Source organism: Gavialis gangeticus, unplaced genomic scaffold (genome assembly GCF_001723915.1).
Source record: "Gavialis gangeticus isolate Ggan-Ray unplaced genomic scaffold, GavGan_comp1, whole genome shotgun sequence".
NCBI classification, from domain to species: Eukaryota; Metazoa; Chordata; order Crocodylia; family Gavialidae; genus Gavialis; species Gavialis gangeticus.
The window spans coordinates 7,077,396-7,088,810 of record NW_017729032.1 but is presented as its reverse complement, the minus strand read 5'-3'; positions in this window follow the sequence as shown (position 1 = coordinate 7,088,810).

Sequence of the window (11,415 nt, the reverse complement as noted above, 5' to 3'; positions counted from 1 at the left end):
AAAAAAAAAAAGTCTGAATTGGCAGGGGGGGGGAAGATTTCTCATTGATTCCTTAAAATTACAAGACAGCAGTGCTATTCCAGAAAGGGATATGAATTGTTTGCAGAGAACATATCAAAATTAGATAGATCAACCTTACATCTGATTAATGGCCTACAGACAACATCGTTTTCTAGCCAATTCTAAAATATAAAATTATTCTTGTGAAAAATTTAATTGAAAACCTTCTCAAAAATTTTTATGGGAAATTTAGATTTTTCTATAGGAAGTTGTGAAACAGCCAGGAGGTAGGTTTAACTACCTGTGCCATTTTTATTTCTAATTAGGAAACAATAAAAATAAACACACGAAAAGGTGGTGCAGAACCCCATTCGTTTCTCCTCATTCAGAAGTCTCTCCTGCCCCTTAATGTTCATGGCACTTGTCTGTCCATCTTGGAGTTTTTTCCCTTGTGTTCTCAGAGAGTTTATGGTGAAATCTGAATCTGGGTAAGCTCACAGTACTGATTTATATAGTAGCACTTTTCCTATATAGTTCACATTTTCTATATAGTTCTTTATACAGGCAGTCCTCAGACTTACAAGACCCGCTTTTCAGGAACCAATTGTAAGTCAAAACGTCCTAACTCAGAACCGATTTTCCCATAGGAACAATGTTATAAATGGGGGGTTGGTTCCTGAACCAAAGTCTGGTTCCCTATTTTCACCAAAAATAACCCAGAATTTTGTACTCAATCAATTATAGATGAGTGATATAGCTACATGAATGTATTTATTTTGTAAATAGCAAACATATTGATTTGGGAGGACTTCTTTGAGGTGACTTTGCTGGACTTTTTGAAGGGCTCTTGGTCAGACTTTTTGGAGGGTTCTTGGCTGGAGACTTCTCAGGAGTCTTGGATGTAGATTTTTCTGGAGACTTGTCTGTTTTCTTAATGAAAGCGTCCAAGGAGATTTGGACAGATGTTCTCCATGGAGATGGGCGATGCAGCAAACTTGTTTGCTGGCATGGTGTCGTGTCGGGTCAAGCATTGTGAAGTCAAAACTAACATCAGAAAGTTGAAATGGTGTCAATTTATAAACATTGTAAGTGCAAAATGTTGTAACTCGAAACGTTGTAAGTTGAGGACTGGCTGTACTTCCTAACACTTTGTGGTTTTGGACATATAGTCCATTCTGCGTAATTAACACATGTTTGCCAGGCTCACCTATGTGTTGTAGGAGCCCTAAAAGAAATAGCAAGCCTGTTACAAAGCTGTCTAAACCTCACCTAAATTGTTTTTGCCCCATCGACTCAGTCAAAAAAGTTTTCAAATGAAATACACACCTGAACTTTCTCAAATGATATAGTGTATGTTCTTAAAAATTTACCAGTATATTTTGGAGTATACACTCTATACCATATATATACCAGTATATTTTGTGTAAGCATTGATTATACAAGGAAGATTTCAAGAAAAGGTCTAAAACAGTACTTAGATTACAGAATAAGCTCATAGAAAGTTAACTGAAACAAACAAGAACTTTTCCTTTCCTCAGTGAATTTTATGTTGCACTTCAATTAAAACTATGTTTTTTATTCTTCCTTTGCTGCCTCATTACATAAAACATTATTTTTAACTCTGTGTGTGTGTGCGCGTGCACGCACGTGTGTGTGTGTGCAAGCACTAGTGCACATGTGCTCACATGCTTGCAATCCTTAGTACTAGTAGCCTGTTTATTAAAACTTAGGTGATTTAAGGCACTGCTTTCCTAGTCTTCCACTCATTCATGCCTGTGTTTCTAAACATTCTTTCTAGGTTATTTATAAAGAGTTTCTTCTCAGGAAACTGAGAAGGAACTAGAGCATTAGTTATTTACTAAGCATCTGGAGCAAACTGGCAAATAGTAAAAATTAGGCTGAAGCAATAATTTACTTAAATACCTAATCATTAAAGATTTTGGTTTGAGATACTGATCTAATTTTTATGCATATGTATCATAGTATCATAACACTTAGGGTTGGAAGGGACCTAAACAGATCATCAGGTTCGACTCCCTGCCCCGGGCAGGAACGGGTGCCGGGATCATATCACCCCCGCCAGTTATCTGTCCAGCCTCCTCTTGAAGACCCCCGAAGTAGAACACAGCACCACCTCCCTTGGGAGCCCATTCCAGAGCCTGGAAACCCTAACTGTAAAGTAATGTCTCCTGATGTCCAGCCTGAACCTTCTCTCTAACAAGCTGTGGCCACTTTTCCTAGTAACCCTGGATAGTGCCTGGGGGAACAGAGCCTCCCCCAATTCCCACTGGTCCCCCCTGGTGTGTTTGTAGGTGGCCACCAGATCCCCTCTCAGCTGTCTTTTGTGGAGGTTAAACAGATGCAGGTCCCTTAGCCTCTCCTCATAGGTCCTGCCCTGCTGCACCTTGACCATGTGAGTTGCCCTTCTCTGGACCCTCTCAATGCTAGCCACATCCCTCTTGAAGTGCAGTGCCCAAAACTGGACGCAGTACTCCAGCTGTGGCCTGACGAATGCCACATAGAGGGGAAGGATCAGGACCTGCTGGACCTGCTTGCGATGCATCTGTAGATGCACAACAAGGTGTGGTTAGACATACTGAATGCTTCCTCTCAATGGCAGGTCATGTTCATCCCAGAGTCAACAATGACTCCAAGATCCCTTTATGCCACAGTGTTGATAAGAAGGATGTTCCCCAGCCTATAGGTGTGTTGCTGGTTCATTCTCCTGAGATGCAACACCTTGCACTTGTCTGCATTGAATTCCATCCTATTCCCATCCGCCCACCTCTGTAACCTGTCTAGATCTAGCTGGATTCTGTCCCTCCCTTCCAGCGTGCCCACCTCGCCCCACAACTTGGTGTCATCAGCGAATCTGGACAGCGTGCTTTCCACACCCACATCCAGATCACTGATAAAGATGTTGAACAGTACAGGCCCCAGAACCAAGCCCTGGGGGACTCCACTGCCCACATCCAGGTCGAAAACAACCCATCCACCACCACTCTCTGGGTGCAACTATGTAGCCAATTTGCCAGTCATCTGACTGTGTAGGCATCAATGCCGCAGTCACCAATTTTTTTAAGAGAATGTGGTGGGAAACCATGTCAAAGGCCTTCTTAAAGTCCAGGAAGAGGACATCCACCTCAATGCCCTCATCCAGGGACTTTGTGACCTGATCAGAAAAAGAAACCAGGTTAGTCAGGCAGGACCTACCCTCAGAGAACTCATGTTGGTTGCCCCGAGCATTACCTCCCCTGCTGGGCCCTTGCAGATGTGCTCCTTAATAATTTTCTCAAAGGTCTTCCCAAGAACTGAGGTAAAACTGACTGACCTATAATTGCCAGGGTCCTCTTTTCTCCCCTTCTTGTAAATGGGGACCACATAGGCCCTTTTCCAATCCTCTGCTACCTGGCCAGTGCCCCATGAGTGCTCATAGAACCGTGCCAGGGGCCCCTCTATGACTGCTGCCAATCCTCTCAGCACCCTTGGGTGAAGAGCATCTGGACCTACTGATTTAAACATGTCCAGCCCCTCCAAAAGTTCCCTAACTAAGTTGCCCTTGACCCTAGGCGTGGTGGTGCCTCCCCTGGGTCCATCCGTAATCTTAGTGGGGGAGATGTCCCAGTCCCTGTTCAGAAATATGGAGGAAAAGAATTTGTTAAAGAGGTCAGCTTTTTCAATTGCTGCAATCACCAGATTGCCAAGCCTATCCGGTAGGGGCCCCACCTACTTACCCGGTGCCTTCTTATTACTTCCTATGTGTTTGAAAAAGGACTTTTTGTTATTCTTAATTCTGGTCGCTAGCCCTAGCTCTATCTCTGCCTTGGCCTTTTGAACAGCCTCCTTGCAGTCCCAAGCAACGGAGGTGTAATCCTCCTTGGTGATAGCCCCTTGTTTCCACTGTTTGTAGGCCTCCTTTTTTGCCATCAGGCATCCCTGGATGAGCCATGGGGGCTTCTTAGCACTCCTGCCCCCCTGGGTATGCATTGGGACTGACTCCCTTTGAGCTTGAAGGATTGTCTCCTTTAGAATCAACCACCCATCTTGGACTCCCATGTCATTGAAGCTCCGAGACCCCAGTGCCTCTCCTACTAAGCTTCTTAGCTTACAGAAGCTGGCCCTCTTGAAGTCGAGGACCTCTGCCTTGCTGCTTGCTTTCACCACCCTGTGCTGGTTAGTAAATTCCAGCAGGCAATGATCACTATCACCCAGGTGGTCGAGTACCCACAGACCCTTCACCGGGTATCGTCTGTGGCAACCACCAAGTCCAGCAAGGCATTTCACCTGGTGGGACTATGCAACTCCTGGGTTAGGCTGTATCCTGGCTAGGAACCTATGTGAGTGGTTGGACCTGGCTGACTGCTCCTCCCTGAAGTTATCTGGGTAGTTTAGGTCACCCATGACAACCACATCCCTTGACTTTACCGCCTCTGTGAGCTGACCTGAGAATTTCAGGTCCAGCTCATCCCTCTGGTAAGGTGGTCTGTAGTAGACACCCACTAGCAAGTCCCTTTCCCCATGCCCGGCTTGCATTCTTACCCAGAGCACCTCAGTTTGCCCCGCCTCTGACCTCATCCTGATCATTGAGGATGTGTATTGCTCTTTGATGTATAGCAATACACTCCCTTCCTTTTTCCTCCTCTGTCTTGCCTGTACAGCCTGTATCCCTCGATGTCCACTACCCAGTTGTGGGTAGAATCCCACCAGGTTTCCGTAAGCCCCATTAGGTCTGGGTTTTTGCTACCTAGCAGGAGGGTGAGTTTCTCCTGCTTATTCCCCATGCTTCAAGCATTTGTGTAGACGTATTTGAGGCCTCCTGTAGTTGCCCGTGCTGCTCCCTTGTACCTCCAATGGAGTTGGTAAGATTCATTGTTCACATTGTGTAGTCAGGTACACAGGTGCAAAATGAGTGTGAAACGTTGCTTCATTTTTCATAGATGTAAATAAGCTACACAAGGGGATTGATTCACTACTGAAATTGTTCTCAGTATTTTTAGACTCGAGGTCTCTCTCCATAACTTTTTTGATATTGGTGGCACCCCATTTCCAAAAACTATGTATTTCTTATAGTGCTTTAGTGCTTGCTTTTCTGTAAAAGGATCTCACAGAGTGGGCAAGGCAGGCAGTATTAAGGAGGGTACCTGGGAAAGCAATGCTCTTTGCTGTCAGGGGCTGCTTGGTGGGATAGATTTGGGATCTTGGCATTGGGTCATTAAATCCCTGAAGGAGGCAGGTATCCCTACAGGAGGGGAGCGGTGGGGAGTGACAGTGGCTACTCCACTGGAGGTCCATAGGTTGTTGTCAGGCAAGGGCAGTGGAGATGGGACCTTTCTGAACCCTGCTCTTTCCACCTCCTTGGAGCTCTTGCTTCCCCCTCATTTGCTTAGAAGAATTATCCAGGTCTTTTGTAGTGATCTCTTAAGGAGGGCAAAGTCATAGAGAAAACCCCATACACAAGATTTGAAAGTCAAACAGAGGCAAGTCTTCAACAAAAGCTTAAGGTGAAAAGAGCCCTGCCTTAGCACACCACCCAAATCTTCTTATCTGCTTAGGTTCAAATGGATCATGAAACAGTGCTGTTGGCATTATCACTTGAGTGGTGGAGAAAGTGTTGTTAAGTGGCAGCCTGAAGTCCTATGTTCAGTCACAAAGCACACTGTTACCCTCAGACTGCTCTGCTATAACAGATCCTAGTCCTGACTTGGATGACCAGCTCTGTAGAAAATAAACTAATTTGCTTTTACCCAGGAAATCAAAAACAGTTGGTGGTTTGTGCAATGATCACTGGGTTCAATAAATGCAGGCATACATGAATGAGAACAACAATGAACTTTAATCATGGAACTGCAGGCTGTGCCCTGGCATTCCCGCCCTGACTCAGGAGGGGCCACTGCATTCTGGGATGCTGGAGGGCTTCAACTTAGGCAGAATAGTTGTGGACTGTTGCTACACCTTAATAGAACAAGAGCAAAATTAAGGGGGGCTAGAAATAATCCTGCTTTGGAGTGGCATGACTTTAAGTGAAATATTGAGTGTGTTAAGCCACTTAGACAGTGTTAACATGAAGCCAATCCTGGGGTTAAGAGCTCTAGAAGGTGCTTAAAATTACCATGCAACAAAACCTTGAGAGAGAACAAGACCCTGGGTGTCAGAGTCTATGCCCCAAGGCATGCTGGCCAGGGTGAGCTCATGGAGCAGCGAAAAAAGGGCTAGGAAGAGCACCTAGAGCTCACAAGCTTCTAAGGGCAGCCTTCCCTCTTGATTAACAACATCAAGGCATGGCAGGTAAGACATCATGCATTCTTGTGCAGGGACCGGGACTTCCCTGCTGTGATAGAAGCCGGACTCGAGGGGATTGCCTTCCGACCTCAGGTTGGGGAGGACCGGGTTAGAGAGCTTCTGGAGGGGCTGGACGCATTCAAGTCAGCGGGTCCGGATGATCTCCACCCCAGGGTGTTGAGGGAGCTAGCTGGGGTTATTGCGGGGCCCCTGGCACGGCTCTATGAGCGATCGTGGTGCTTGGGCCAGGTGCCAGATGATTGGAAGGTAGCAAATGTGGTCCCCATCTTCAAGAAGGGGAAGAGGGAGGACCCGGGTAACTATAGGCCCGTCAGTCTTACCTCAATCCTGGGGAAACTCTTTGAGAAGATCATCAAGGAGCACATTTGTGAGGGGCCGGCATCAGAAATGATGCTCAGGGGCAATCAGCATGGATTTATTAGGGGGAGATCATGTCAGACCAACCTGATTGCCTTCTATGATCAGGTCACAAAGGCCATGGATGCAGGTGTCGCGGTGGATGTAGTCTTTCTGGACTTCAGCAAGGCCTTTGACACCGTCTCTCACCCCATCCTAGTTAAAAAACTAGGTGACTGTGGCATCGATGCCTCCACAGTCAGATGGACTGCAGATTGGCTGAGGGGTCGCACTCAGAGGGTGGTGGTGGATGGGTCATATTCGACCTGGGGCGAGGTGGGTAGCGGAGTCCCCCAGGGCTCGGTCCTGGGGCCTGCGCTGTTCAATTTCTTCATCAGCGATCTGGATGAAGGGGTGGAAAGTAACCTGTTTAAATTCGCTGATGACACCAAAATCTGGGGGGAGGTGAGCACGCTAGCAGGGAGCGAGAGATTGCAGAGGGATCTGGATAGGTTACAGGGGTGGGCTAACAGGAACAGGATGCGTTTTAACACGGACAAGTGCAGGGTGCTGCACTTGGGCAGTAGGAACCAGCAGCACACTTATACAATGGGGAACTCCTTACTCGAGAGCACGGAGGCAGAAAGGGATCTTGGAGTCATTATTGACTCCAAGATGAACATGGGCCGACAATGCGAGGTCATGGTTGGCAAGGCTAACCGGACCTTGTCGTGCATCCACAGGTGCATCTCGAGTAGAGCCAAAGAGGTGATCCTCCCCCTCTATGCGACACTGGTCAGGCCACAGCTGGAGTATTGTGTCCAGTTCTGTGCGCCCCAGTTCAAGAGGGATGTGGACAATATGGAGAGGGTCCAGAGGAGGGCCACCCGCATGATCCAGGGACAACAGGGCAGACTCTACAGTGAGAGACTGCGGGACCTGAACCTATTCAGCCTCCACAAGAGAAGGCTAAGGGGGGACCTGGTGACTGTCTATAGACTCACTAGGGGGGACCAGAGGGGTTTGGGGGAGACGCTGTTTCCCCTAGCGCCCGCTGGCATAACAAGGAGAAATGGGCACAAGCTGTTGGAGAGGAGGTATAGATTGAACATCCGCAAAAACTACTTCACCGTTAGGGCGGCTAGGAGCTGGAACCAACTTCCAAGGGAAGTGGTGCTGGCCCCTACCCTGGGGGTCTTTAAGAAGAGGCTGGATGCCCACCTAGCTGGACTCGTTTGAGTCCCATTTCTCTTTTTGGGGTTTTTGTTGTTCTCCCGCCCTGGCGGGGGGTCGGGCTAGAAGATCTACTAGGTCCCTTCCGACCCTTAATCTATGAATCTATGAATCTATGAATCAGAGGAAGACCCTGGAAGCTGGGAGCAAAGATTGGTAAGGACAAAGGATCAAGGGACTATTACAGCAGCCCAAGGGTGCATGCTGTCACAGTTAAATTCTTGTCTGATTTAAATAGTCAAAATTCCATTAAAGATGATAGAGTTACAACCACTAACAGCAATATACAACTAAGCCCAGAACTGTTTTGGAGTCAAAAGTTCTTGTGCCACTTTTAAATTTAATGGAGGATGTGGAACCCACTAAAATGGCTCCCGGGTTCTTATAATTCCGCGGCCCGGGTGAAAGAACCAGTCACGAGTTCTGAGGTTTCTCTTTTTTTTTTCTTATTATTGTTATTATTTTTTGACAGTAACTAGACGTAAGCACAAATGCTAAACTTGTTCATACAGTAACAGTTTGAAAAGGGAAAGAGAGAGAGAGAGTATTGCAGTTGCTTTAACACACAGGGCGTCCACTGGGTCACGAGGTTCAGGTTAACTCCCTTGCTTTCAAAACTACTTGGTAGCAGTCTTGGGGCGGCTGAGTTGAACCTTAGTCCCAGACCTGGTCAGCGGCTCATTTTTGAGATTGGTACATTTAACATCAATATGACAGATATAACACTCCTAACGATAATTAATACAAAAATTACAAAGCTTAGACTAATTATAAACTTAATACATTACCAGACAAAACCACACAATCGACATTTCCGATGGATTTTACACGAAGGCCTTAAGGACGTCTTCTGCAGGAGAAGGGGAGAGTGGCTGCTTGGGTGATCAGGCTGACTGCCGTTGCTGCGCTTGTTGCTCGGTTCCATGTTTTTCTCTCTCTTCAATGTGGCTTTTCCCGCGTTGGTGTTTTATACTATGCTCTGGCCAATCACATCTTGACACTGCGTTCGCTCCTATATGGTCGCGTGTGTGCTTCTCTCTGTTTCCGCGCATGCCCGCAAATGCCTGCTTTTCTCCCTTGGCTCCCCAGGGGCGCTAGCCGACTCAGAAGCTGCCATGTGCTACGCACGTGGTGCACAATCAGCTAGCTCAGCATAGGCATGCCGGAGCGGCCTGGCCATTCATCCGGGTTTCAGATGCGACAGAGGAGTGCTTCATCCATTATCCTGAATAGAGCTTCTTCTTTTTCTCCTACTCTTGTGCAGTATTTTTTGTGGTGTTTTTCACCCTGTTGCTATGGTTGCTTTGTTTCTGCCTCATATCAACATGTGTATGATTGCATGTGTGTTGGAGGTGGACTCTAGATGAAAAGTTTTCTTTGGCATCTTATGGGGGGTGAATTATAGCAACAAGAAAGATAAACATTTAACGTTTTCAATTTAAATGAATGTTGGAATTTTCTGACAGAAAGGTGTGAAATGTAAAAGAAAAAAATAAACAAAAATGGCTATTTTATTTTTTTCTATTTTTTTCATAGGAAATAAATCAACAGAAGAGTCCATGTGTGTATATGTGTGTGTGTATCCAAATTCAGAAGTCCCTGTTCAGTTTTTACTTGTGTTCAGTTTTTACTTGATCCAAAATTGTTTTACATTTCAGTTTTCAAGAAGCAACATTTTTGGGGATGGGAAAGGGGAGGTTTAGTGATGTCTTTTATTGGACCGACTGTATGGTTGGGAAAGATCTTAGCTAAGCTTTAAGACATAATGTGCCCCTCCTCAGGTTTAGGGTATTCATTGTAGTATGAGTTTTTACCTATTGAGTACTGAATAAAGACTCTATGATTTGACCACACTAACAGCAAAATATGTTGGACTGTTTGTTTAAGAAACTGCATTGGTAAGAATAAGGTATTAATTCTGAATCCTCCTCTACTATGCCAGTGCTAACCAAGACTCTGTAGTTGACCAGAGTTGTAAGATGGAGTTGGGATAATGTAACACTAAGCCATGGACTGCGGTCTGAACATCATCCCAACTTCTGAGCTATCAGATATGGAGTTTTAACTGGGCCAGCAATACAAGGGAAGTTTGGGCCACAAAAATCTAAAGATGTTTCAATTTTAGAGTCTTAAAATTAGGCACCAGTTTAAAGGCAGAGGGCTGGGTGGCTCAGCAACCTATATACTACATCAGGTATACCTTTTTGAATGTGGGGCCAGATCGTGAACTTTTTATCACCCAGTGGGCCAGGGAGCCATATTCAAAGACCTCACAGGAAGCGGTATCACATCACCCCACTGAAACAAAAGTACAGTGTTTACTTTTGTTTCGCGTTGCAGCACCTCAGGCCGCAGAAAACAACCTGGAGGGCCGCATGGCGGCCCACAGGCCGTATGTTGGACAAGCCTGCACTAAATGGACTGGGTGACAAGTCTCCAAAATGACAATTCAGAGGGCATGTCTACATGTGTAATTAATGTGACTGGATATATTCTGGCTCAATTTGAGCCAGAGTAGACTAATCCCAACGTCGCCATCTATATATGCATTTATACAATCTACATACTGCCGGATACCACTTGTATCTAATAGGACTATCTGGTAGCATGGTAAATAGTAAATACTGTGCCCTAATTGCTGCACATATGTAGATGATGATGCTTTACTGAGCAGCAAATTAGTCTGCTGTGAGTAGAACATCTTGTGTACACACACCCAAAGGGTGTAGACACTGCACAGGGATGGGGCCAGTCCTGTCCTGCCAGACCAACCAAAGGTTGCCTATATATAGAACTGGGTTCAATAAATGTAGGCATATGTGAGTAAAAAGAATGAAACAATGAACTTTATGTTGGAGAAGCAGGCAACCTCTGCAGACCCTTGGTCTCTCTCTAACTCCTGGCTCACTTCTCCCATAGGGACTAGCTCCCAATTCCCAGCGTCCTCAGTATCCTGTTATGGAGCCTCTCTAAATTATAACTTCTGCCTCTACATCTTCCCACTTAACAATAACTACAAAAATCAATTAATGCAACAATCAATAATGCCCATCAACAGAAGAAAGGTTTCTAGTACATTACTCTGAAGTGAGTGTTTATCACTTACTTTCCTAGTCCTTCTTTTCTGCAGCTCTGTGATTCTTTCAGGAGGTTTCACTTTCTTCTCAGACCACTGAAGTATCAGATCCAGTTTCTGATTTGTTTTTGGTGGGAATCATTTTCTCCAAGACCTGATAGACTAGAGTCTTTACACTGGGATCTGACTAGCCTGCATGTTTGGCAGGTTTTGCTGGTAGCACAGAATTAATTCACTACAGACCACTGAGGCTGATTTCCTCCTCCTGCATAATAGTATTTGCATATGCATCTGTGGGTCCGTCCTCATGAGCGCACATGTGCACGTTGGCCATGCTGCCAATTAGCATCACAGCAGGTGTTTTTGACACTGAGAGATCCTGGTGTAAAAAAAAAAAAAAAAATGCCAAAAAAGGGGTTTGGCATATGTGGCTGCAGCATGCCCTGCCCAAAACTGGAGTACGCGGTGGC